This window comes from Mus musculus, chromosome 13 (genome assembly GCF_000001635.26).
Source record: "Mus musculus strain C57BL/6J chromosome 13, GRCm38.p6 C57BL/6J".
Lineage (NCBI taxonomy): Eukaryota > Metazoa > Chordata > Mammalia > Rodentia > Muridae > Mus > Mus musculus.
In genome coordinates this window covers 62690628-62717404 of record NC_000079.6, presented here as the reverse complement: position 1 = coordinate 62717404, position 26777 = coordinate 62690628, and the positions used below count along the sequence as shown (strand labels likewise).

The following is a 26777-nucleotide window of genomic DNA, read 5'->3' as shown; positions in this document are numbered from 1 at the left end:
CATTTATGGAATGAATTATATATGTTTTAGGAGATGACTTAACTTTTAATAAAACCTTTTCTACGAATTTTAGCACAATGTAGGATTGGGAAATTGTAAATAAGATAACAGTAAGAAATGACCTATATTTTGACTTTTATGAAGTCTCTTTTTATACTTTGACCATAATTTAACCATAACTCTTAATTTAGCCTAAAGTATCAGAATCTACAACTTGAAGTTTTTCTTATAACTGGAGCTGTGTCTTATAATGAGCTCCACAGTTTCTGAACGGGGCTAAGAGACTGCCCCTTTAGTCTTTCGCCTTACCTGCTTCTTAGTGAGCAGAGTCCCATCCTTATGGGACTTTGATCTGCAATCATTCCCCCAAGGTTTCCACCTCAGCCTGGACAGAGACCTGGAGAAAGGCCCTTCTTGTTTCCCCGAGGGATTTTTACAATCCTTACTCAGGTGCCCCGGTTTTTCACAACCGAAACATGCAGTTCTATAGTTCTTTGTCTTTCCAGCTTCTCTAGTGAGCTGAGTCCCATCCTTATGGGACTTTGATTTACATTCACTTCTCCAGTGCTTGTCACAACACTGGGAGGGACCCAAAGGAATGCTCTTCTTGTCTCCTGAGAGATTTTTACAATCTTTTCTCAGGTGCCCCGGTTTTTCACAACCGAAACATGTAATTCCACACGTAGCGCCGAATTTCTTCCCTTTCCTTGCTGTGGCGTAAGCTAATTCCTGCATTACAGCCAGTGAGGCATCTACACATGCTTTAATATAATCTTGTAGGGAGCCTGTCTTACGAATTGGTCTGATCAGGTCTTGACACAAGGTACTAGCGTTTTCCAAAGCCAATTGTTTCATTAGTATATCAGTACCTTCCGAGGGAGGAAGCATCCTGGAAACTGCCTCTTCCAATCTAGCTACAAAACTTTCATAAGATTCATCATGCTTTTGTCTAATTCCTGAAAGGACTGTGGATTTAGCCCCTGGTACAGGTAAACTCCGCCAGCTAGATATAGCTATCTGATTAATTCTCTCCAACACTGCCTTAGGAATATTCAGTTGCGCTGCTGGTCTAGCATAGTCTTTCTGCCCAAGAAGCATAGGTACTGTGGGTCTAGCTCCATTTCTTGATGAAGATCTTTCCTGAACTAACTTTCTGGCCCTTTCTTCATATTCTGTTCTCCAGAGAATGAAATCTCCGGGAGCAAGAGTAGCTTTCGCGGTTTGGTACCAATCATAAGGGGTCAGCCACTGACTAGCTACTGCATCCCGGACCTGTAAAGTATATGGTGCAGTAGGACCCAGCGTTTTTACTGCTGACTGTAATTCCTTAAGAGTTTTTAACGACAAAGGTTCCCATTGCGGCTCACTCCCTTCTTCACAGATTACCGGGCAAGTGAGTGTAAAGTCTCCTTGCCTTTTTGCCTCTGCCACAGCAGCATCAAAGCCTACCGGTGGCAAAAGTCTACGTGGCTTTGGCACTGGTCTGCGGGCGGCTGGTGTTATAATTAAAGACTCCTCCTCACTGCTATCTGTGTGCTTACTAAAACGATCCTTTCTTCCCTTAATTACACACTTTGCCATTCCCTTAGTCCTTTCCCATTCATCATCATTTTCACTGTCAGTGATCTCTGATTCACTTTTTTCTAGCTTTATCCCTTTTTTTCTTGAACAATACGATTTCTTTTTACTAGTATTGAGTTTCACTTTCTGATCATCAGAGAGCTCTGAAGGAGCTTCCTCTGCAAGGAATTCTAGGTCTGTTTTCTCAGTCAATAAATCCCTCATCTGTTGCCACAATATAAAAGCACTGTCAGGAACGTTCCTGGATAAATTTTCCTCGTGAAACTTCCTCATATCCTTTCCTACTCGCTTCCAATCTTCTAGTGTCAAGCTTCCCTCCTCTGGAAACCAGGGACTGATTTTTTGCACGAAATCATAAAATTCTTGTAAAGATTTATCCGAGATTTTTAGGCCTCTTCCAGACAGCATGTGTTTAAACACTGACAGGAACAATTTTTTCCCTTTTGATTCTGATTGCCCCATGATAAATACTTACCCGTCTTTATAACGAACACGCCGGTCCGCCTGCCTGCAGCGCAGTCCTACGGGGTCCTATCTTTGCCTGAGAAAATAAAGAATAGAAAGAAAAAAAGGAAAGAAAAGAAAAGACTAATCTGCCCAGTTGTCCCTGTTCGAAGGCGCCAACTGCCACAGACAATCTGGGTCCCTGGTCTGTGAAGAACGGGATTTCTTAGGCAGATGGACAAAGATTCCGGATGAAAATGACAGACAGATACACGAAAGATGTGTTGAATCTGAATGTAATGTTCTGGTTGAGCTTCAGACTTATATTACAACGAATTATCAGAGGATACAAATCACAAAAAGACAAGATACACTGAAATTCACCAGTTACAGCAGAAAGGAATTTACAGGGACTAATTAAATGTTTACATTAGGGATAACAAGCCCTGCCTAGGATCAGCCTAATGCCAGGCAAGAATTTCACACTTTAAGGTTAAAAGCATCAGGGGGTTGTTAACTCTTGACAGGCCTTAAGAGTAATGTGCTATCACAGAGCTCTAAATTCTTAGGTCTAATAAAACTTATCTTGTCTGGAGAGTTTCCCCTTATCAGGGTAGTATATCAACTTATACTTGACATGGAAGTAGCCTGTAGTAAAAGATTTCTATCTCAGTGAGACTTTTAGTCTCTATCTGTAAACAGCTGAGTAAAATGGCAAGTGCTTAATTGTTTACTGAATGGGTTAAGCTCCTTGCTGCTATCTGGAATCTAAGAACACTGGGAAAAGGCTTTAGCTATGTTAGAATACAATCTTAAAAGGCATTTACTATAAGGTGATGCTTAATAGAGTGCACGTGAATCTATACACTAGATTAATGTGGTGGAAATTTGAATATAATGGGTTAGGGTAAGAGATGCCATAACTCTGGGAGGAAAATTTCCCTGGACTCTTATCCTCGTGAAACAGCTTCCAGGCTTTTCGCCTGACAAACCGATCCAAACTGGAGAGTTGGCTTTCGCCAGAATATCCAGGAGGAGAGTCCTAGAAATTCATTTCTCATGAGCAGCTTTTTGGCATTTCTGCCTCACAAGCTGACTCCACCAGAGTCCGTGACAGGTGGCAGCCTACACATATAAAGCATATGGAAGATGGTAGCTCCTTCTCTTTTTCTGCTTGCCAAATTCTGGATAGCAAGATCGGACTCCTGGTATATGCTGAAGACCAGTTGAGACATAGAGGCACTACTGTAGTCTTCAACTTTTCATGGGTACACACTAATTGCTTCACTAACTGAACCACATTTTGTGAACCATTCATATATATCCCCTTTCTGCATACATAGAGAGATCCATGCTATCAGTTCTGTTAGTGTGTAAAACCTTTCAAATACAGATATGCTCACTAACCTTCCCCCTGAGGAAGACGTGCTGGCTAACAATAGTGCTCCATAGTGACTGGCATCCATCTCCTGCTTTTCTCCCAGGGTTGTCTGGAGAATCATATTGAAAGGGTAAAATACACCCCATTTGTCTCCATTTAATTTCCATTTGAAGACCAGTCCTGATTTCAAAAAGGTGCCAGCTTCTGGAATAAACTGTAAATCCCCAAAGTAAGTCATGACACACCAGGTCTAGGAACAGACCATAAAATCCAGAAGAAGATGGTAGAACCCCCTTCCAGAGACCAGCCTGGGGATAACCACAGAAATGGGGAAATATCTCAGAATGGTCCATCTGGGCTGGGCAGGCCTGTTTCATCATATGGTGAAAAGTTCATAACATAGGAATGCAGATCACTGACAACCTGTGACTCCCTAGTCCCCACCAATAAAATTTAAGACTGCCCTATCTTTCTAGAGAGTTCCATTTTTTTTTCCTATAAGGAAGTGTTTGTGTCTTTGTCTGGGGTTGCCATTTCAAAGAATGCTGGTTGTTTCTGCAAAGTAAGTGCTTATTGTTTTTGCATACTATCTGAATCTGGGGTCTTTCTTCAGCGATTTTTGGACCCTTACAATATATAGCAGGTGAATATTAGCTGCAGTAATCCTGACATCAGTGTAAAATCACGAAACCAAATATCATATTTTGTGTCTTAATTTGTCTCTTTAATTGTTAATAGGCACAGAACCATTCTGCCTATGGGCCATATAGTTTACTCTGCTCCAAGGTGAATAGAGGACTGTGCAAATTATACATTTTGAGTCTACGAGGAGGAAGAGAGGCAGAGGAGGGGATAAGGAAGAAGAGAAGGGGAAGGAGGAGGAGGAGGAGGAGGAAGCCGAGGAGAAGGAGAAGGAGGAGGAAAAGAGGAAGGAGAAGGTGAGGAGGAGGAAGGGTAGAAAGAGGAAGGTGGAGGAGAAGGACTAAGCTGATGAGGAGGGGGAAGATATTCGTGCTGAGTACTGCTATACAGAAAGATAGGTCATTGGAGGACAGGGAAACGCGATACTGAAGTAAAAATGTTAATGATCTGGAAAAGACCAGCTTCTGTACTTAATTCCTGGGCCAGGAAATCATTCCACATGGGCCATCAGTGCTCATGTCACTCAAGACTGCCAGACCAATCAGGGCCTCCAGGAAAACCGTCCAATCAGGAGAAGAGGCGGGTTCTTCCGGTGCTTTGTTTAGTGCTGCAGATTCATCTTCATTGTGGAGTAGCCTTGAATGGTTGGTGTGACTTGCTTTGACCTTTGCTGCTGGGTGCCTTGGCGGAGTGCTGGCGAGCTATTGAGTCTCATCATGGTGAGCATGGGAACACTGCCCCTAAACGGAAGGAGCAGTGGTCTGAGAAGCAGGAGTCTTGGTAGTGGGTCCTCCCCTGGGTTAGGTGGAAACTAGCAGCCACCTGTGAGGTTCCATGAGGTCTTAGCCACTAGATGTAGTCAGTGGTGGCATCTGAATAACTTTATCATGGGTGCTGCATCTACAGAAACCATTTGGAACAAGGGCTTGCATATAGCAACATCCTTAGCAGGAAGCCATATTTGGAAAGGCCCATCATCTCTGGTTTCTTTTGGAACTTGTGTCCTGGCCTTTTAAGATCCATTTGGAGTTAATTTTGTGGCAGTTGTAAACCCCATCTTACAGGCGGCATAGCACTCCATATTGAAGCTGTGATAAGAAGAGTAGAATCGCCGGGCGTGGTGGCTCATGCCTTTAATCCCAGGACACGGGAGGCAGAGGCAGGCAGATTTCTGACTTCGAGGCCAGCCTGGTCTACAGAGTGAGTTCCAGGATAGCCAGGGCTATACAGAGAAACCCTGTCTCAAAAAAAAAAAAAAAAGAGTAGAAACGATGATGTAAAGGATTTCCAAATGCTTAGGAAACAGTAAGTCACACCTAGTAGAATTTAGCTGAGGGAGGGACTGCTTCTAAAACATATTACAGGTAAGTAGTATGCTAATCCAAGCATCTGAGAGATTAGGGTGCTGGGATACACATGATTGTACATCAGGATTATTGGGAAATATGGCTCCAATCGTAACAAAGGAGACAATGTTGATTTATAGCCACTAGGCCCATCCCCAGATCAAAGGTGAGTACTTGAACAATCTGCTCAATTGAGCATTGCAGGGTCACAACCAACACTTAGGCCTGGTGTGCCATACAGGATAATTTTTCTTCTTGAGAAAAGCATAGTTTTGCCACATGGGCAAGACATCTGGTGAAACCATTTGAAAAGGAAAAACACTGTTGTGGTAAGGACTGGCCTGCCCAAGCAAGGCTTTCTATGAGGCCTTCGTGAATGGAGAATGACATAGGTCCTTCTCAAATGCAGATACATGCTTGGAAGAGCCTGTAACAGCCTGTGGTCTAGGACTCAGGAACTTTCCCTAAGGTCTTGAGGTATTTATTTAAAAACAAAAAACCAGAACTGCTTCCCTTATACTAGGCATATTCTTGAGAGAGCTGCTAATGGTTTGGGGCCTGGTCCTGTGGAGAGGGAATGTCTCTGATCTTAGATTACAAGAATTCCCTCCCACATGAGGATGATGATATCAGTTGCAAAACACTGTAGGCATGGTCAGTAATGTTGATGAGAGTACCCTGTTCACAGTGAGCAGCATTGTTTGATTAGATCGCTCTTTAGTTTGTCCCAGTGTGTGGTAGTTTCTGCTGATTTCATAGAAGCCTCCCATTTCTTTCCATTTTCCCCTGTAGGCAGTATACAAACTACCTTAGCACAAGCCTTGTCTCCTGGCCAACCACCCCATCTTTTATACTCTCTATCTCCTACTTTTTCTACCTCTTGCATCCTCTGAGGCCTTCCACTTAGGACTATGTCAGTGAAGATTGGCCTGCTCTTTGAGGGTATTAGTGTACTTAAGAAATTATTAGTAAAATATATTGGCACTGTAAATCTACCAACCGCCAAGTGGCTAAACCAAGTAGCGTCTGCTCTATCTTTAAACTGTTCACAGTATAACCTAGGGTGTAAAAAAAGTATGACAGAGTATATGGGATGCAAAATCTCTTCTGGCCTGGCTCCTCTTTGACCATTAATCAGAGATGAGTGGTATTGTTACAGAGATTTATTTTTCTTAATGTTTTGTTTTCTGATTTCTTCCCTGGGAAGACAAGTTAGTTCTAGAACAGCTGTATTTTCAGCCCTTTAGAAAAATGTTTCTGACACAAACATTTTTGTGCCCTCAGGGGCACTGGCACTGATCAAAGCATGTTGCTCCCAAGTGCAATGACCTTGATTTCCTCTTGATTAAAGTTTCTAAATTATTAAGTTAGATGGTACTAGCACAACAAAGATTTAAAGTTAAGCTTTTCAGTCATGGAATGAAATGTGCATTGCAGTAACAGGGAAAGGATTTTCATGTGGAGCATGGCTTCTGCCCTCAACCAGAAAAGGAGGAACAGTGTCCTGTGTATAGAGCAGAGTAAAAGAGAGAAGGTGATAGCTAGATCACAGACTTACTCAAGTTTGAGCCAACCAGCTGCAGGTCTCACCATTATGAAGAAGGAGCTGATGGATGCAGGGTGGGTGATTTTAAAATTTCCTAGCATGTATCAATTCATGCATGTTAATGAAAATACACACGATTGATGGTTGTACAATTAGGAGAGATTGGGTTGATCCAATGAATATTGAATTTCCAGTTAGGGTACTGTCTGTCCTTTGTGGATATCTCTGGTCCTCAATGACATGGTTAAGCCAGCTCAGATTTTTGGGACACAGGCCATTCATTGGCTGCAGCTGTGTGTGTCATGTTACAGGACTCAGCAACTACCAATTGACATAGGGGCAAGATGAAAAAGAATTTTGTTAATGCCATTGCCTCTGCCAGGGGATGGCCTGCTTTTTTTCAAAAACAATATACCTATGTCTTTTTGCAGTTATATATATATATATATATATATATATATATATATATACATATATATATATATATGTATATATATATATCTTCCCCAAAAGTCTATTTTTGGCATTACATGTTAAATTTCATTTTGTAATGATTCTCAGCCTAATCCTTTATTTGTTTCAATTCTCCAATGTTTCCCCATCACTAATCTTTTCACTTTTCACCATTTACTTTATTTATTTCTATTCATAGCAGTATCTCTGTAGCGCATGCGTGACTTATCCTATTTAATTGAGAATTACTTTGAACAGTCCATCTTGCCTCTGCCACCCAGTTCCTGGAAGACAGTCCTGCAACACCTTCCAGGATATGCTATGACTGGTCAATAGGAAGGGAAACAGACCAGTGCAGGGCTGTTTTCTGAGGTCTCAATCCCTAATTAAAAATAAAGAAGAACTTTTGTAAGAATTGACTGCACTGTTCTCTAAGGAAATATAGGCCTATCCAGAAAGCTTTCATATAAATAGCTATAATTGATAAATGGTTCTCTGTATTTTTTCATATTTTTAAAATTTTTATTTAATTTATGTATATGAGTACACATATGTATATGTGGTTGTTAGGTATTGAATTTAGGACCAAGACTTGCTCAGGTCAACCCCATTTGCTCTGGTTGGTCCTATGGCTCAGTCCCTCCTTGCTCCAGCCCAAAGATTTACTTATTATTATAAATATGTACACTGTAGCTGTCTTCAGACGCACTTGAAGAGGTGGTCAGATCTAATTACAGGTTATTGTGAGCCACTATGTGGTTGGGAGCCTCTATGTGGTTGCTGGGAATAGAACTCAGGACCTTTGGGAGAGCAGTCAGTGCTCTTAACTGCTGAACCATCTCACCAGCCCTAGTTTTTCTCTTTTTAAATCAAAAGGCTTGCCTCTCTAATTTCTTGGAAAATCTGTGTTTCCCAGTTCTTGCAGTAATCAATGTTTGGATTCTTAATACTTAAGTGACTGATTAAGTTTGGGATTCTTAAATTTTTCTCATATATTATTGTCCCAATCTCCCAATTTCTTAAATTGTCAGCATTTCAGAGCCTACAATCATTTGAGGGAACTATAATTGAGGAGGTGCCCCAATCAGAATGGCTCTTTGCTAACTTTGTGAGAGATTGTGGTGATTGACAATTGTCTATTGAAGGCTCATCCACTGAGTGGGGATGAATCCCTAAGGAGGTGGGCCTAGGCTGGATAAGCCAGCTAGCTGAGCATGAGCCAGTGACCAAGCGAGAGAGCAGGCTAGGAAACAATGTTTGACCATGGTGTTTGCTTTTACTTTTGAACTTGAGTTTCTATTACAAGCTTCCTAAATAATGCAATGTGATTGGGAAGAACCAACCAAATGAACCTGTTTGTTACTTGAGACACATTGGCTTTTAGCACTTCATCACAACAGTTCTAACATGCAAGTGAGAAAAATAAAATGGGAAGCAAAATGTGTTTGCTTAGGTGCAACTCCTTTTTGAAATGAGATTTAAGTGTCTACAGACTTAATCCATTTCCTCTTTCTGTTTATTCTTCTTTGCTTGAAACTCACCCTTCATTTTCCATCTCATGTTCTTCCTTCCTGTCATGCCTTCCCCATAATAGACTCTGTCCTTGAATCGCATAAGGTCAGTAGAAGTAGTAGCTATTCAGTGTTTTGCTTACTTAATGCTTTTATAGTTTAAAATTATTTTTATTGTCAGATGGGTTTGTAGTATACGTGTTTTTATACGGCAAGTGTGTGCTTTTGTGCTGAGCTTCAACCACATCTTGATTTTTCAAATTCTGGATGCATTATCATTCTCTTTCCCAGGATGGCACTACTCATGATGATAATACTGCTGACCCTTCTCAGTCATTGGATGGCAGGTGCTGACCTTCTTTCTCCCTGATGTGTTTGTTGTGAGTTATGTTAGGAAGACTCTGAGTCTTTTGCCTGTATGCATGAATATAAACTTCATGTGTGCCCAGTCCTCACAGTAGTCAGAGATGGCCTGAAACCTCCTGAAAGTGCAATAATGAATAGCTCTGGGTCCATGTAAATATAGGCACTTGAGCTCACTTATTTGCTGAGCCAGCAAGAGCTTTTCATGCAGTGTGTAGCCTTTAAACTACCTCCTCCTCCTCCTCCTCCTCCTCCTCCTCCTCCTCCTCCTTCTCCTCCTCCTCTTCTTCTTCTTTTTTGGTTGGTTGGTTGGTTGGTTGGTTGGTTGGTTGGTTGGTTGGTTTTTCAAGACAGGGTTTCTCTGTATAGTCCTGGCTGTCCTGGAACTCACTTTGTAGACCAGGCTGGCCTCAAACTCAGAAATACACCTGGCTCTGCCTCCCAAGTGCTGGGATTAAAGGTGTGTGCCGCCACCACCACCTGGCAACTACCTTTTCTTAAGCTCCAGACAGGCATACTACCAGCCAAACTCTGGTTCCCTCGCTTCATGGATTAAAATCACACACGCACACAAATGTACACACACAAATGTGTGTGTGTGTGTGTGGTTTTTTTTTTTTTTTTTTTTTTTTTTTTGGTTTTTTCTAGAACGGGTTTCTCTGTATAGCCCTGGCTGTCCTGGAAGTCACTTTGTAGACCAGGGTGGCCTCTAACTCAGAAATCCATCTGCCTCTGCCTCCCGAGTTCTGGGATTAAAGGTATGTGCCACCACGCCCAGCCACACTGTTTTTACATTGCCTTATGGCTCAGCGGCTGGGCTTTTCCATGCTTGTCACAGCTAATGTGTTCCTTTTTTAATCCTTGCTCAACAGTCTAAATGTTTCATTAACTTATTTGCTGTTACCTCCTCCTTGCTCCACATCTTAAATCTGCCCTCAGCCTAGTTGCCCAGGTTCTTTCTCTTTGCTAAATCTGCTCTCAGATTAGTTGTATTTCTAAACTACCATCTGAGAAAGTGGCCAATGTCTACTCCACTGGGGATCTCACATGGCTGTTGACTCTCTCTCCCTCCCAAGCATAGGAAATCTCCCTTTCCTGCCTCCTGCCTCTTCTTTCCTCACCTTTAGGAACCTGTAAATCCTGCCTCTTCCATCCTTCCATTGGCTGCTGGCCACTTTATGGATGGATCAAGAACCAAATGGAGAAAAGGACCTTCAGAGTTTACAGGCCAAATCCCAGTCAGAGCATCAGAACCATGCCCTACACTGCACTGCTGAGCTATCTCTACTGCCCTATGTTGTTTACCTCTAATCAACATTAACATTACGAGTATTTTCTTCTGTCCAATTATAACTGTTTAAACATATATTCCTTTTTGATAGTATCTTATTAATGTTTTATATATATATATATATATATATATATATACACACACACATACATATATATGAGCTTGTCTCCTCTTTATATCTGTAATTGACATTTCTCTAGAAAGGCTACATCCTACTTAAAGGGCTGAATGATGACAGGGGTGAAACTCATTGTTAAGTTAACTTCTAATATGACTTGGTAGTTAAAGTAGAACTGAATGGGCAGTGGTGGCGTACGCCTTTAATGCCAGCACTTGGGAGGCAGAGAAAGGGGGATTTCTGAGTTCGAGGCCAGCCTGGTCTACAGAATGAGTTCCAGGACAGCCAAGGCTACACAGAGAAACGCTATCTCGAAGGAAAAAAAAAAAAAAGGTAGAACTTCAGTGTCAGTAAATAAGTGGAGTAAGTAGAGTAGGCCCCAGAATTATATGAACACATTGCCAATGAAGAATAGATGCCCGATGTTGTTTCTATTGTGCTTTGTTTTGTACACATTTATGGGATGCTCTAGAATGCAGTGACTTATGGGGACGTGCATGTGAACTTCACTCAAGAGGAGTGGGCTCTGCTGGATCCTTCTCAGAAGAAGCTCTACAAAGATGTCATGCTGGAGACCTACAGGAACCTCAATGCTATAGGTAAGACTATGAATTCCCTTTCCTGTTTTTTGTTTGTTTGTTTTTTGTTGTTTTTTTTTTTTCAAGACAGGGTTTCTCTGTGTATCCATGGCTGTCCAGGAACTCATTTTATAGACCAGGCTGGCTTCGATCTCAGAAATCTGCCTGCCTCTGTCTGGGATTAAAGGTGTGTGTGACCACGCCCGGCTCCCTTTCCTGTTTTAAAATTGGAAAAAACAGTTTCTTTCTTTTGATGCACTTCTGTAATTTCAATTGAGATGGACAAAGAGTTTGGTGAATAAATCATATGTAATTCTAAGGTTCATTGAAGATACTAACTTATATTTTGCCTAATTTCCACACATACATTTCCTGTTACTCTATTTTAGGATTTAATTGGGATGACAAAAATACTGAAGAACATTGTCCAAGTACCAGGAGATGGAGAAGGTAATTTTCTTTCTTTTTTATTTATTTATTTTTACTTTTATTTTTTTATTAGATATTTTCTTTATTTACATTTCAAATGTTATCCTCTTTCCTAGTTTCCCCTCCAAAAATCCCTTATCCCCTCTCCCCCTCCCCTCCCCCTCCTCCCCATCCCAACCACTCCAGCTCCCTGGCATTCCCCTATACTGGAGCATAGAACCTTCACAGGAGCAAGGGCCTCTCCTCCCATTGATGACTGACTAGGCCATCCTCTGCTACATATGCAGCTAGAGACATGAGTCCCACCATGTGTTTTCTTTGATTGGTGGTTTAGTCTCAGGGAGATCTGTGGGTACTGGTTAGTTCATATTGTTGTTCCTCCTATGGGGCTGCAAACCCCTTCAGCTCCTTGGGTACTTCCTCTAACTCTTTCATTGAGGACCCTGTGCTCTGTTCAGTGGATGGCTGTGAGCATCCACATCTGTATTTGGCAGTCACTGGCAGAGCCTCTCAGGAGTCAGCTATATCAGACTCCTGTCAGCAAGCTCTTGTTGGCAACCACAATAGTGTCTGGGTTTGGTGGTTGTTTCTGGGATGGATCCCCAGGTGGAGTAGTCTCTGGATGGTCATTTCTTCAGTCCCTGATCTGAATATTGTCTCTGTAACTCCTTCCATGGGTATTTTTTCCTCCTTCTAAGAAGGATTGAAATATCTACACTTTGGTCTTTCTTCTTCTTGAGTTTTGTGTGTTTTGCAAATTATATCTTGGGTATTCTGAGCTTCTGGGCTAATATCCACTTATCAGTGAGTGTATATCATGTGTGTTCTTTTGTGATTGGATTACCTCACTTAGGATGATAGCCTCCAGATCTGTCCATTTGTCTAAGAATTTCATAATTTAATTGTTTTTAATAGCTGTGTATTCCATTCTGTAAATGTACCACGTTTTCTGTATCCATTCCTCTGTTGGGGGACATCTGGGTTCTTTTCAGCTTCTGGCTATTATAAATAAGGCTGCTATGAACACAGGGGAGTATGTGTCCTTATTACAAGTTGGAACATCTTCTCGATATATGCCCAGAAGAGGTATTCCTGGATATTCAGGTAGGACTATGTCCAATTTTCTGAGGAACGGCCAAATTGATTTACAGAATAGTTATACCAGTTTTCAATTCCACTAGCAATGGAGGAGTGTTCCTCTTTCTTCACATCTTCTGTCACCTGTCTTTTTGATCTTAGCTATTCTGACTGGTGTGAGGTAGAATCTTAGGGTTGTTTTGATTTGCATTTCCTTGATGATTAAGGATGTTGAACATTTTTTTAGGTATTTCTCAGCTACTCAGTATTCCTCAGATGAGAAGTCTTTGTTTAGCTCTGTACCCCATGTTTTTTAAAGAATTATTTATTTTATGTATGTGAGTACACTGTAGCTGTCTTCAGACACACCAGAAGAGGGCATCAGATTCCATTACAGATGGTTGTAAGCCACCATGTGGTTGCTGGGATTTGAACTCAGGACCTTCGGAAGAGCAGTCGCTGTTCTTAACCGCTGAGCCATCTCTCCAGCCCTGTACCCCATTTTTTAATAGTGTTATTTGGTTATCTGGAGTCTAACTTCTTGAGTTCTTTGTATATCTTGGATATTAACATTCTATCTGATTTAGGATTGGTAAAGATCTTTTCCTAATCTGTTGGTGGCCTTTCGGTCTTATTGACAATGTCCTTTGCTTTACAGAAGCTTTCCAATTTTATGAGGTCCCATTTGTTGATTCTTGATCTTAGAGCAGAAGCCATTCGTGTTCTGTTCAGGAATTTTTGCCCAGTGCCCATATCTTCGAGGCTCTTCCCCACTTTCTCCTCTATAAGTTTCAGTGCGTCTGGTTTTATGTGGAGTTCCTTGATCCACTTAGACTTGAGCTTTGTACAAGGAGAAAAAATGGATCATTTCGCATTCTTCTATATAACTGCCAGTTGAGCCAGCACAATTTGTTGAAAATGCTGTCTTCTTTCCACTGGATGGTTTTAGCTCCTTTGTCAAAGATCAAGTGACCTTGTGTGTGTGGGTTCATTTCTGGGTCTTCAATTCTATTCCATTGATCTACCTGTCTTTCACTGTACCAGTACCATGTGTTTTTATCACAATTGCTCTGTAGTAAGCTTGAGATTGGGAATCGTGATTCCACCAGAGGTTCTTTTATTGTTGAGAATAGTTTTTGCTACCCTAGGTTTTTTGTTATTCCAGATGAATTAGCAAATTGCCCTTTCTACCTTTGTGAAGAATTGTGTTAGAATTTTGACGGGGATTGCACTGAATCTGCAGATTGCTTTCCGACAAGATAGCAATTTTTACTATATTACTCCTACCAATCCACGAACATGGGAGATCTTTCCATCTTCTGAGATCTTCTTTAATTTTTTTCTTCAGAGACTTGAAGTTCTTACTATACAAATCTTTGACTTGGTTATTTAGAGTCATACCGAGGTATTTTATATTATTTGTGACTATTTTGAAGGGTGTTGTTTCCCTAATTTCTTTATTAGCCTGTTTATCCTTTGTGTAGAGAAAGGCCACTGATTTGTTAGAATTAATTTTATATCCAGCTACTTCACTCAAGTTGTTTATCAGCTGAAGGAGTTCTCTGGTGGAATTTTTGGCGTCACTTATGTATACTATCATATCATCTGAAAATAGTGATATTTTCACTTCTTCCTTTCCAATTTGTATCCCTTTGATATACTTTTGTTGTCTAATTGCTCTGGATAGGCCTTCAAGTACTATATTGAATAGGTGGGGAGAGATTGGGCAGCCTTGTCTAGTCCCTGATTTTAGTGGAATTGCTTCAAGTTTCTCTCCATTTATTTGATGTGGCCTACTTGTTTGCTTTATATTGCTTTTATTATGTTTAGGTATTGGCCTTGCATTCCTGCTCTTTTCAAGACTTTTATCATGAGCAGGTGTTGGATTTTATCAAATGCTGTCTCGGCATCTAATGAGATGATAATATGTTTTTTTCTTTCAATTTATTTATATAGTGGATTATGTTGATAGATTTCTGTATATTGAACCAACCTTGCATCCCTGGGGTGAATCCTACTTGATCATGATGGAGGATTGTTTTGATGTGTTCTAGGATTTGGTTTGCGAGAATTTTATTGGGTATTTTCTCATCGATATTCATAAGGGAAATTGGTCTGAAGTTCTCTTTCTTTGTTGGGTCTTTGTGTGGTTTAGGTATAAGAGTAATTGTGGCTTCATGAAATGCAGAAGGTAATTTTCATGTGCAAGTTCATACAAATATGCCTCTGAAGAAATATTAATATGAGCTGAAGGTTTTAAAGTAAAGCAACAGTGTAAATAAGCACAACTATAATTGTATTGGTTATTCTTACATTCTAACAACACCATAGTCCTCAGTGTCCTGTATCTGATTAGTTTTTTCAAGGCATTCCTTTAAGAAAGAGTACATGGAAATAGTGCCTTAGTGTATATCGTCATTTGAAATATAGCCATATTAGAGCTACACTGTACAGCTGGCAATCCATTTCTTCTCATTATGTAAAAGCTATACACAATAAAATGTAGTACATATAGGTCCAAAATCTTCTAAGAAGCAAATAGTCTAGTAAAGATAATGTTACTCGTATATTAATAGTAACATTACTAAGTTGATTGAGACAAGCAGCTTATGGGAAGTAAGAATAATGTTGTACTGTAACCTTAGTCCCTATATCACATATCACTGAGGAACAAAATGTTATACTCAGTGAATGAAATGTTCTAACTTTTTAGTTGTTAGTTGTCCTTTTATAGATGTATCATATGTCCTAATGGATACCCGCCACGTGTACTTAAGGGATATTAAGTGAAGTAGTGTTCTTCTCTCTGTCTCCCAGAACACTTAGAAGACATGCATTTGCTTGCAGTTAAGGTAGACTTTTTGAATGTGATACAAGTCACATATCATTGGTTTTTCAACTTCATTGGCAATTTATCAACAACCTCATTCTGTAGAAAATTCTCTTGAGTCCTAGGAATGTGGAAATGCTTCTCTTTCTCCTGGTTCACTTTGCAAATATAGTCTGACCCACAGTCCAGGAAAAATTGGAATACACTTAATGTGGTAAAGGGCTGAGTTCTCCCACTTTTGTTCAAATATGGGAAAACCCTCTAATAGAAAAAGAATATATAAAGCTGAACCATGTAATACATGCTCATTCATTCTTTGTCAGGTATCCTTGAAGATGAAAGCCAACCCATAATGAAGGGGTAACTGCAGGAATGTAAGCAAAGTGATAAAAATCTTAAGATCTGATTCCTCTTTATATTTAGACAATAGTACCATTAATTCATACAAATGAAAGTATTTGTCAGTGTGATAAAGCTTTCAAATGTGCCAATTCTCTTCTCGGGCATGAAAGAATTCAGAGTGCAGAGAAACCCTCTGAATATACTCAACATGGTAAAGCCTTTGCTTTACATGCTCACAGTCATGCTCAAAGGCATGAAAGGATTCATACAGAAAAGAAACCCCATGGAGTGATTCAATTTGTTGAAGCCTTTGCTCAACATAGTCTCCAACTTAGTAAAAGAGCCCAAACTGGAAAGAAACTCTATGAATGGAAGCAATGTGGTAAAGCCTTTGCAGATCACAGTCATCTTAAAAGCCATGAAGGAATGCATACCGGAGAGAAACCTTATGAATGTCATCAGTGGGAAAAAGCCTTTTCAAGTCACAGTAATCTCCTACAACCTAAAGGAACACATACTGGAGAGAAATGCTATGAATGTGATCTGTGTGGTAAAGCCTTTTCACAACACTATACTGTCCAAAAGCATAAAAGAACACATATAGGACAGAAACCCTACAAATGTAATGAATGTGATAAAGCCTTTTCACAAAATCGTGATCTCCAAACGCATAAAAGAAGACATACTGGAGAGAAACCATACAACTGTAATAAATGTGAGAAAGCCTTTTCACAACATAATGCCCTCCAGTATCATAGAAGAATTCATAGTGGAGAGAAACCCTACAAATGTAATAAATGTGAGAAAGCCTTTTCACAACATAATGCCCTCAAGTATCATAGAAGAATTCATAGTGGAGAGAAACCCTACAAATGTAATGAATGTGATAAAGTATTTAGACAAAGCAGTGATCTCCAAAAGCATAGAAGGACACACACAGGAGAAAAACCCTACAAATGTAATCAGTGTGAGAAAGTCTTCTCCCAACATCATCATCTCCAAATCCATAAAAGATCACATACTGGAGAGAAACCCTTCAAATGTAATGAATGTGATAAAGCCTTTTCACAACTTGGTAACCTCCAGTCACATAGACGAATTCATACTGGAGAGAAACCCTACAAATGTAATACATGTGAGAAAGCCTTTTCACAACATAGTCATCTCCAGTCACATAGAAGAATTCATACTGGAGAGAAACCCTACAGATGTAATAAATGTGAGAAAGCCTTTTCACAACATAGTAACCTCCAGTCGCATAGAAGAATTCATAATGGAGAGAAATCCTTTAAATGTAATAAATGTGAGAAAGCCTTTTTACAACACTATAGCCTCCAAAGACATAAAAGAATACATACTGGATAGAAACACAATGAATGTGATCTATGTGTGAAAGCCTGTGTATGTCACAGGCATCTTCAAAAGCATAAAAGAATTCATACTGTAGAGAAAGCTTATGAATGTATACAATATGTAAAATCTACAAATATCTAGTCTTAATCATCATGAACATATTGTATTGGCAAGAAACCCTCTGAATATTATCTGTGTGGTAAAACGTATCCCAACACACTTATCTCCCAATACATCAAGGAGCACATACTGGGGAGACAGAGGTGGGGGGTTGGGGAGGAGGACTTATGAATGGACACAATGTGGTAAAATTCCATGCTGCAGGGAAGCCCTACAAATGTAGTCATTCAAGTAAAACTTTGCACTTCACAGTATCTTTCTGTAAGAGGAAAGCCTTTAGCTTATACTAAGTCTGTTAACGTTTGCATGTCACAGTAATTTTTCAACCTCTAAGAACTCATAAGTAAGGCAGTCTATGACTCTGATGGACTTGGAACAATCTTTAGCCAATCCACTTACATTAAGTTACACAAAATTATTTATTCCTGAGAAAAACACTAGCAAGTGTCAACTATCTGCTCAAATATGATGATATCTTTATTTTTTTTAACTTGTAAATTCATAGGTTCAAAAGACCTTTCAATTTCATTGAGAAGGTAACTGGTTTAAATTTCACAGTTCATTTTAAGTCCATTAAATAACTCATTCATGTGTAGAACTATGGGTGCATATTTGTGTGTTTTTTGTTGATTTGATAAAACATTTTAAGTATTATAGAGAAATCCCAAACCAGGGGTCCCACCCCATCTTTGGCCATTTATTTTTCAGGTAAAAGACACACAGCCTTTATATTTATACTAAGCCTTGATCAGCACATGAGCTTGGCAGATATTTATGCTCTGTGCTATTATGTCTATTTCCCGGCCAATGATTTCATCCTAGAATTTGCCTTGCTTCATCTAGGCTACGCTTTGTCTGTGGCTTTGTGTGATTGTGTGAATGCTGATTTCCAAGAAAATTAAGCTGTTGTATAGCAGAAAAATATAGGAAGATGTAAAACCCTGACCTGGTTCCAGGGAATAAACTTTTCTTAATTGCTTGGCCATGTGTCTAGGCATGTAAATATTTTACAGTGTTTTACATCATCTTAATGTCAGAAAATGGAAAACACTTATACAAGAGAAAAACCCTATGTATGTTGATGATCTCATTATAGACTGTAGAAACCACAGTTGTTTTTGATATCAGGGGGAAAAAATCCTGTTTCATTCCTTCTTCATCATGGCCTTGAAGGAAGTAAATTATTTCCCACGTTCACTCAAGTGTTGTAGTAGAGATCACCAACTGTGGTTGTGGGTTTTAGTTTAAACTTTTGCAATAGATATTGACGTTTGTTCTATGACTTTCAAATCCATTTACAGGTGTTTATTAGGGGGTCCTTGAGTTCATTCTGAGACTTAAGTTCACCTTTATTTCAACTTTACTTGTTGAAAGGTATTTTTCTGCTGCAATGAATTTAGTTGGATAGTCCTCCTATAACTGGTCCATTCTTTAAATATAAGGATCTGTGTGATTATACATTTCCAGTAAGGTTGCTGCTAAAAGCATGGTGAGCTCTGTTTTGTGTTTCATTTTTTCACAAACTTCTTTGAGATATTGTTGTTTGTTATCCAGCCTGGCTTTGTTGTCAGTCAGTCAGCATTTCGTTTTACCTCTTGATACTCATGTGTCAGCCTTCTGAGTACAAGTCCAGGGATAGGAGATGTATGCTCAGTGTGTCCTTTTTCTTTAATGTGTTTTAATAATATTAATGTTAAAGTGCTTAAAAGATGGAAATAGAAGGAACAATGAAATTCCTATCATATTCATCTATATCATAGAAATGTAACATAGAATAACCAATCAACTATATATCTCACATCATAGCTTGATATGCAATGTGTGTGTCTATATTATTTGTCAGCCCATGCTTCTTCATGTCCTGTGAGTTATGCAGTTGGCACTTCATCTTGAACTGCTGCTGTCTTTTAAGGAAATTACCTGCAGATGTAGGATGATGTAAGTGCAGTGAGATTTTAATTTTTTTTTACTTTGAGTCTGTGTAGGATGTGGTGATGTGTTTTTAGGTCAGCACAGATATGTGGAGACTGGAAGACAACTTTGTGGCTTCTACTTTTGGCCATCATTATATGGAGATCAAGGTCAGGTTACCAGCCTTGCTCACCATAGACCTTTCATATTGAGCCTTCTCACTAATGCTCAAAGAAATAGAGAGATTATATCAGTAGAATACTGTTTTGTTTTCAGACTATAAACAGTAAAGTACTGTTTTATTTTCAGACTGTTAACAAAACAGCCTTCAGCATGACAGCATATGTGGAATACAAATTTTGTTCTTGCTTGTCTTGTCTTTGAGCATTAACTCAAGCTAAATGTAGGCTGTTACTAAAAGATTTTTTGAAAAAAATAATCTTTTAAATGTGTGGAATAATTTCTTCCAAGAGATACATATTGATTCTAGAGCAGCTGCTCCCAGTCTAGAATGAGACTGAGAAAAGCTCCTCTGGTTGACTCTGGTGGCCTTGATCCCACTGTTGCTCCTTAGGGCAATAACATGTTGTCTTCGTGACTAACCTAGCTAAGCCCTTCAATTAGATGGGTGTCCCACCACTCAGTTTTTCAGTTACCCATTTGAATCATGTTGTCATCTTTGCATCACAGCAAGAGGAAAAGGATTTGGATGTGGACTATGGCTTTTAACTTCACACCAGAATGAGAGTAGCCTCTTATTGTACAATTCACAGGGAGAAATATTGTAAGCAATCAGCTGCTAGAGTCACAATTATGCTAAAGTACCGCATTGTGACATGCTGAAGGATTTTGTAATTTCCCTGCATGTATTAATTCATGCCATGTGCCAACCAGCTTTGTATGCATACAATTTGAGGAGGCGTGCTTGATCCAGTGAATATTGAATATACCTGTACCAGGTCCACCCTGCAGATATGTTTTATCCCCTTTCATAGGTAATTCATCTCAGAGGGGTGAGAAACAGGCCATTGGTTTTAACTGTGTGGATTTGTGATGTTTCCTATATGCTTGGCCCAGGGTGTGTCACTGTTGGAGCTGTGGCCTTGTAGGTGTGTGCTTTAATACCCTTGTCCTAGCTGCCTGGGAGCCAGTATCCTGCTAGCAGTCTTCAGAAGAAGATGGAGAACCCTCAGCTCCCCCTGCACCATGCTTGCCTGGACAGAGTATGCTCTACCTGGATGATAATTGACTGAACCTTTGAAACTGTAAGCCAGCCCCAATTAGATCTTTGCCGTATAAGAGTTGCTTTGTTCGTGGTTTCTGTTCAGTAAAACCCCAACTAAGGAGTAAAACCCTAACTAAGACATTGTATGTTTACATATCTTAGAAGTTTACATTGTATTTAGGGGCAAGATTAAATAGTACCTTTTTTTTTTTTTTTTTTTTTTTTGGTTTTTTGGTTTCTCTGTATAGCCCTGGCTGTACTGGAACTCACTTTGTAGACCAGGCTGGCCTTGAACTCAGAAATCCTCCTGCCTCTGCTTCCCAAGTGCTGGGATTAAAGGCGTGGGCCACTACCCAGCTAAACAGTACCTTCTTAATACTGTTCTCTCTGCAGGGGATTGGCCGTCTTTTTTTTTTTTTTTTTTTAAGATTTATTTATTTATTATATCTAAGTACAATGTAGTTATCTTCAGACATTCCAGAAGAGGGCGTCAGATCTTGTACAAATGGTTGTGAGCCACATGTGGTTGCTGGGATTTGAATTAAGAACCTTCAAAAGTTCTCGTAACCATTGAGCCATCTCTCCAGCCCTGCCTTCTCCTTTTCAAAGTTAGTATAGCTACGTAGGTTTTAAAAAACATATTTATCATTTTTTAAGAGTAAACAATTGATTTCACTTTTAAAAAAAATTTATTTAATTTCAACTTAAACCCCAGTATCAGCCCCCCTTCTCCCACCACCCTCTCGCAGCTCCTCTCCACATTCCCTTTTGAGATGGAGGAACCAGTCCTGTGTATGATCCTCAACTCTGCCACCTCCTCAACCCTTCTACCCTGAACACATCATTCTCTACAGGACTAGGCACATCTTCTCACTGAGGCCAGATATGACAGCCCAGTTAGGGTAATGGAATCCACAGGCAGGCATCAAATCAGAGACAGCCACCACTATAATTGTTGGGGGATCCACATTAAAACCAATATGTACCTCTGTTACATATATGAGAGCGGGCCTAGTTCCAGTTCATGCTCACAGTTTGGATGGTTGTTCAGTCTCTGGGATCCATCAAGATTCCAGGGTAGTAGATTCTATTGATCTTCCTGTGGATTCCCTATCTTCTTTGGGTCCCTCAATCTTTTCCTGAACCCAACTCTTCCACACACTTCACCAAGCTCTGTTTAATAATTGTCTGTCTCTGCATGTATTTCTGTTAGCTGTTCATTAGAGTCTCTCAGAGAAGAGGTTTGCTAGTATCCTGTCTGCTAGCATAACATGATATCATTAATAGTGTGAGGGATTAGTTCTTGTCCATGGGATGTATCTCGATTGGGGCCAGTTGTTGATTGACCACTTCTTTCTTCTTTGTGCTCTTCTCACTATTTGTCTTATAAACAGGGCAAGTTTTAGAAGGAAGTGTGTGTATATATAGATAGAGAGAGAGGGAGAGAGAGTAGAGAATAGAGTTTATTCAGCACAGGGGAGGGGAGTTAAGCAGGTAGTAGAGATAGAGAAGGGCAGAGAGAGAATAGAGTAGAGGTTGGCCATGAGCACTGGAGAGAGAGGGGGAGAGGAATGGTGTAAAAGGGGGAGCAGGAGGGAGAGGACAGAGCTAGAGCAAGAAGTCAAGAGTAGATAGAAAATTTTGTGGGTGAGGTGATGTCCTTATTTCTCCACTGGGAGACCTGCTTGGTTACAGGAAGTGGCCAATTCATGATCCACATCTTCCAGTCCTAGGAGTTTTAGCTAGCCTGGCATGGTGGCCCACATCGTTAATCCCAGCACTCCGGAGGTAGAGGCAGGCAGATTTCTGAGTTGGAGGCCAGCCTGGTCTACAAAGTGAGTTCCAGGACTGCCAGGGCTATACAGAGAAACCCTGTTTCAAAAAAACAAAAACAAACAAACAAAAAAAAAAGGAGTTTTAGCTAGAGTCTTGCAATAGTCATCTTGTGGGCTCCCCCTGTCTGTGGTTCCTGGCAGAACCTAAACATGTCTTTTGGATCCTATACCACCACTTTGCATTATCTCCTCTGCTTTCCCTGCATCTGTACCCTACTCTCCCCACCCACGGCTTCCTTCCGAATTTCTTTTCCCACCCAGTTTGAAATCTTTTTTTTTTTTAAGATAATTTTTTTTATTATGTATTTTCCTCAATTACATTTCCAATGCTATCCCAAAAGTCCCCCCTTCCCCCCCAACTCCCCTACCTGCCCACTCCCATTTTTTTGGCCCTGGGGTTCCCCTCAGTTTGAAATCTTATGAGGACCATTCAACCAGCCTTCTTTGGGCTCTCTTAATTATTTGGGTATTTAGATCTGTGAAGTTAGTATGATTATCCTGTATTTTGTCTATAATATCCACTTATAAGTCAGTGCATATCATTCATGTATTTTTAGGTCTGGGCTACCTCACCCAGGATGACATTTCCTCCATTTGCCTGCATGATGCCCTTGTTTTTAATGCCAGAGTGTTCTTCCTGTAATGGAATGGCATGTCCTTTATCCATTCTTCAGGTCAGCGACATGAAAGTTTCCGTTTTGTAGTTTATATCTGGTATGAATAAACCTGCTATTAACATAGTTGGGAAAGTGTCCAGGTGGAGTAGGGGAGCATATTTTGGGTATATGCCCAGGAGTGATATAGCTGGCTCTTGAGGTAAAACATTTCCCAGTTTTCTTGGAAGCTGACAAAATGATTTTCAAAGTGGTTCTATAAGTTTGCACACCCACCAGCAATAGAAGAGTGTTTCCCTGGCACCACATTCTTTCCAGCATGTGCATTTTTTGAGTTTTTGATGTTAGCAATTCCAGTGGGTGCAAGATGGATCCTCAAAGTTTTGATTTGAATTTCTCTGATGATGAAAGACTTTGAACATTTCTTTAAGTATTCCTTGGCCACTCACAATTCCTCTGTTGAGTCTTCTCTGATAAGCACTGTACCCCATACTGTAATTGGGATATTTGGGTTGTTGGTGTCTAACCCCTTGAGTTCTTTAGAAATTTGAATATTATCCCTCTGCCAGATGAAGGATTATTGAAGATTATGATCCAGTGTGTAGGCCGCTGTTTGATCCTACTGACAGTGTCCTTTGCCTTACAGAAGTTCTGCTGTTTTGTTTTATTGTTTTATGTTTTTTTAAAGATTTATTTATTTATATTATGTATATGAGTACACCATAGTTATCTTCAGACACACCAGAAGAGGGCATCAGGTCTTGTTACAGATGGTTGTGAGCCATCATGTGGTTGCTGGGAATTGAACTCAGGACCTCCAGAAGAGCAGTACTGACTTATCCTCTGAGCCATGTCTCCAGCCCAGTTAATCTGTTTTCAGTTTTCATTAGTAATTTCCTTTTTTTTTACTGTATTCATTTCTGTTGTTTTATTTTAAAGAATATTCTTACTATGAGTCTCTGGATAGCCTGGAACTATAATCTGTTCTAGAACATCAGAGAATTCTGCCCACCTTGCCTCCAGATTACCAGCATTATAGATAGGCATGTGACAGCTAGATAAATGTGTTCTTTTAATTGGCTTAATGAACATGAGTGGCTGAGTCTATATCAGGTTAGGGTAGCTAGGACACAGACTAAGGTCCTAACTCTAGTAACAGAAGTCCACCATAAAATGCAGCCTTCCTATCTTAAACTCCCCTGTTTTTCACATTAGGAGCTATGTTGTTTTGCTTTATCATAACATCTGTTATAAGTCACCAAAGGACTGTTTCCAGAGACTCAGTCAATGAAGTGGAAGCCACCTCAGCCAGACATGGAGGCACAGGCCTGCAATCATGGTGCTGGGAAAGTGGAGACAGTAAGCGACAGGACAAAAGAGTTGATAAATTCCCTGCTTTGACAGTACCTATTATTAGCAATGAACACTGAGGTAATCAATTTGAGATGATTGATAAGTATCCTGCTAGCCCATTTTTTTGGGTCCAACACCAGGTGTTCAAGAATCTGCACAGAAGCTGGGCAGTGGTGGTACATGCCTTTAATCCCAGCACTTGGTGGGCAGAGGCAGGTGGATTTCTGAGTTCGAGGCCACCCTGGTCTACAGAGTGAGTTCCAGGACAGCCAGGGCTACACGAAGAAACCCTGTGTCGAAAAACAAAAACAAAAGAATCTGCATAAAAAATGAATTTACCAAAAAAATCAAATTACTATAGTTACACTAGTCCTAACAAAAGGGTATCTAGGTAGTGATTGTGATTCACGGTTTTGTTTTTTTTTTTTTAAGTTTTAAGATGATCCTCCTGAGAGACTAGGCCTGAGTAACACGTGGTGTGCTCTAATACACTTCCCTCCTCTATGGAGCACGTAATCATCAAGCCTTTTCCACTTTAAAACTGTATTTTCCATTATACTTACAGCATTCCCACCATCTCTCTTCTGTCTCTGAATTCCTTCATAGACAATTCATTGTTTTTCATGACGGCCATTTCTCCTTGAACAACAGTTACTGTTTGAATGTGACCTATGTTTGCCTGCAGGACTTCTCAACTATGAAGCAAATTGATGGCTGAAGAGGAATATAGGTGTGGAATAGGATGTACACATGATGTACCCTGTTCCTTGATTGGAGAGGAAGACATGCTCTGGGAGACTGCAAGAATGGCTTCATAACTACAAAGTTTGCAAACTCAGTCCATGTCTACCCCTATTGTGGCTGTGTAGAGCTCAATGGGCCTGTGCTGTCTGAATCCTCTCATCTCTCATCATCCAGTCGCTGTGCTGCTATTGTCCTGAGACCCAGCTGGGTGACCTAGATAGTGATGGATCTGGGCAGAGCTAGCAATCAGTAGCGACAGTAGGAGGAACCTTGTGGGATCCTGCTGGGATTCTCCCTTGATGTAGCACTAGTGAGCTGTGAGGTAGACCACAAGCAATACTGTACTAAGTGTGGCAGCCACTGTTTAGGACAGGAAATTCCATTCCCAGGAAGAGCAGTTTGGCTGAGCTATCAGAATCTGGTCTGCTGGGACTGGGATGGATTGTGAGCTAGACTATGGCTCTGATCATACATGTGGTGAACTGGGCAGAGGAAAATTCTCCCACTAAGTACCCCCTAAGTAACCGAGAAAACAAAGGGGTGAAAATAAAACACAGTTCAGAATTGAACTGTGCATCTGATTCTGGCAGGGGATTGTGAGTTAGCAGATGAATTAAACTCTGATTGCTGTAGGTTATTATTATTATTATTGTTATTTTACAGATAACTCAAAATTAAAACTTTGTGGTTTCTTTGTTATAATTGATTTATTATAACCCCTGAAACCATACATTTGATTCTTTACATCACATATTGTCATTGCTGATTGAAAGAGTAACTCAAACAACTTTGTTTTGTTCCCTCACAGTTTGAAAGTATATATGTATACCATTAATTTTCAAGTCTATATGACAAGACACACAGAAAAGGTCTCACTTATGGAAATACCCAAGAAGATGCCAGGTGACAGCTTATATGTAACTATTTAGACCTTAGGGGTTTTTTTTGTTTGTTTGTTTTTTGTTTTTTGGTGTTTTTTTTTTTTGGTTTTTTTTTTGTTTTTTTTGTTTTGGTTTTTCAAGACAGGGTTTCTCTGTGTAGCCATGGCTCTGTTGGAACTCACTCTGTAGACCAGGCTGGCCTGGAACTCAGAAGTCCACCTGCCTCTGCCTCCCAAGTACTGGGATTAAAGGCGTGCGCCACCACTGCCTGGCTAGACCTTAGGTTTTTGTGGAACTATATTATAGATGGTTGTGATCTGCCATGTATATGCTAGGAATGAAGCCTGGTTCTCCAGTTGGTGCTCTTAACAACTGAGAAAGCTCTCCTGCCCCACTAACCTAATTTCAGTAAAGTAAAATATAATACCACACACAAGGTATTTGAGACAAGAGGAGCAGCTTTGAAAAGAGCTGCAAGCATGTCGTGGAGTTGGCAAAAAATGTGGCCATGTGTGCTTCAGTGACAGAGTTGGAAGACTAGGGACACCTAAGTAATTTGTGCTCTAGGCAATTTCATCATTATCTCAAGAAGCTGGACAAGAACTTCATGATTTCATATTTTCCTGCTGGATTAGGTCTTGCTTTGGTCTGTTCCATCGTTGATATGCTTTGACTCTTTGTGGAATAATGTTGATTATTCTTAGCTTTGTATGTTGGAATCATAACAGTCTCATTGACAGTCATGGAAGAGAGTGGTAGGGTAAGAGGCAGGATTCACTCCGTAGGTATTGAAGCAAGATGTGCTGTTT

At 40.1% G+C, this 26777-nt stretch overlaps 1 non-coding gene across 13 annotated transcripts in view; it reads left to right on the top strand.

Annotated features, from left to right (window-relative positions):
* Platr25 overlaps nucleotides 1–26777 on the top strand; it is a 90219-nt gene that overhangs the window by 44598 nt on the left and 18844 nt on the right. For 6 of the 13 annotated variants that reach the window (XR_003950613.1, XR_003950609.1, XR_003950620.1 and 3 more), the window contains 3 exons: nucleotides 9196–9251; nucleotides 11149–11275; nucleotides 11644–11704. This is a non-coding gene — a transcript (pluripotency associated transcript 25). Of the gene's footprint in view, nucleotides 1–9195; nucleotides 9252–11148; nucleotides 11276–11643; nucleotides 11705–15913; nucleotides 20453–26777 lie in introns of those variants that run through there. The other 7 variants (XR_003950614.1, XR_003950610.1, XR_003950618.1 and 4 more) reach the window with 3 other exon arrangements.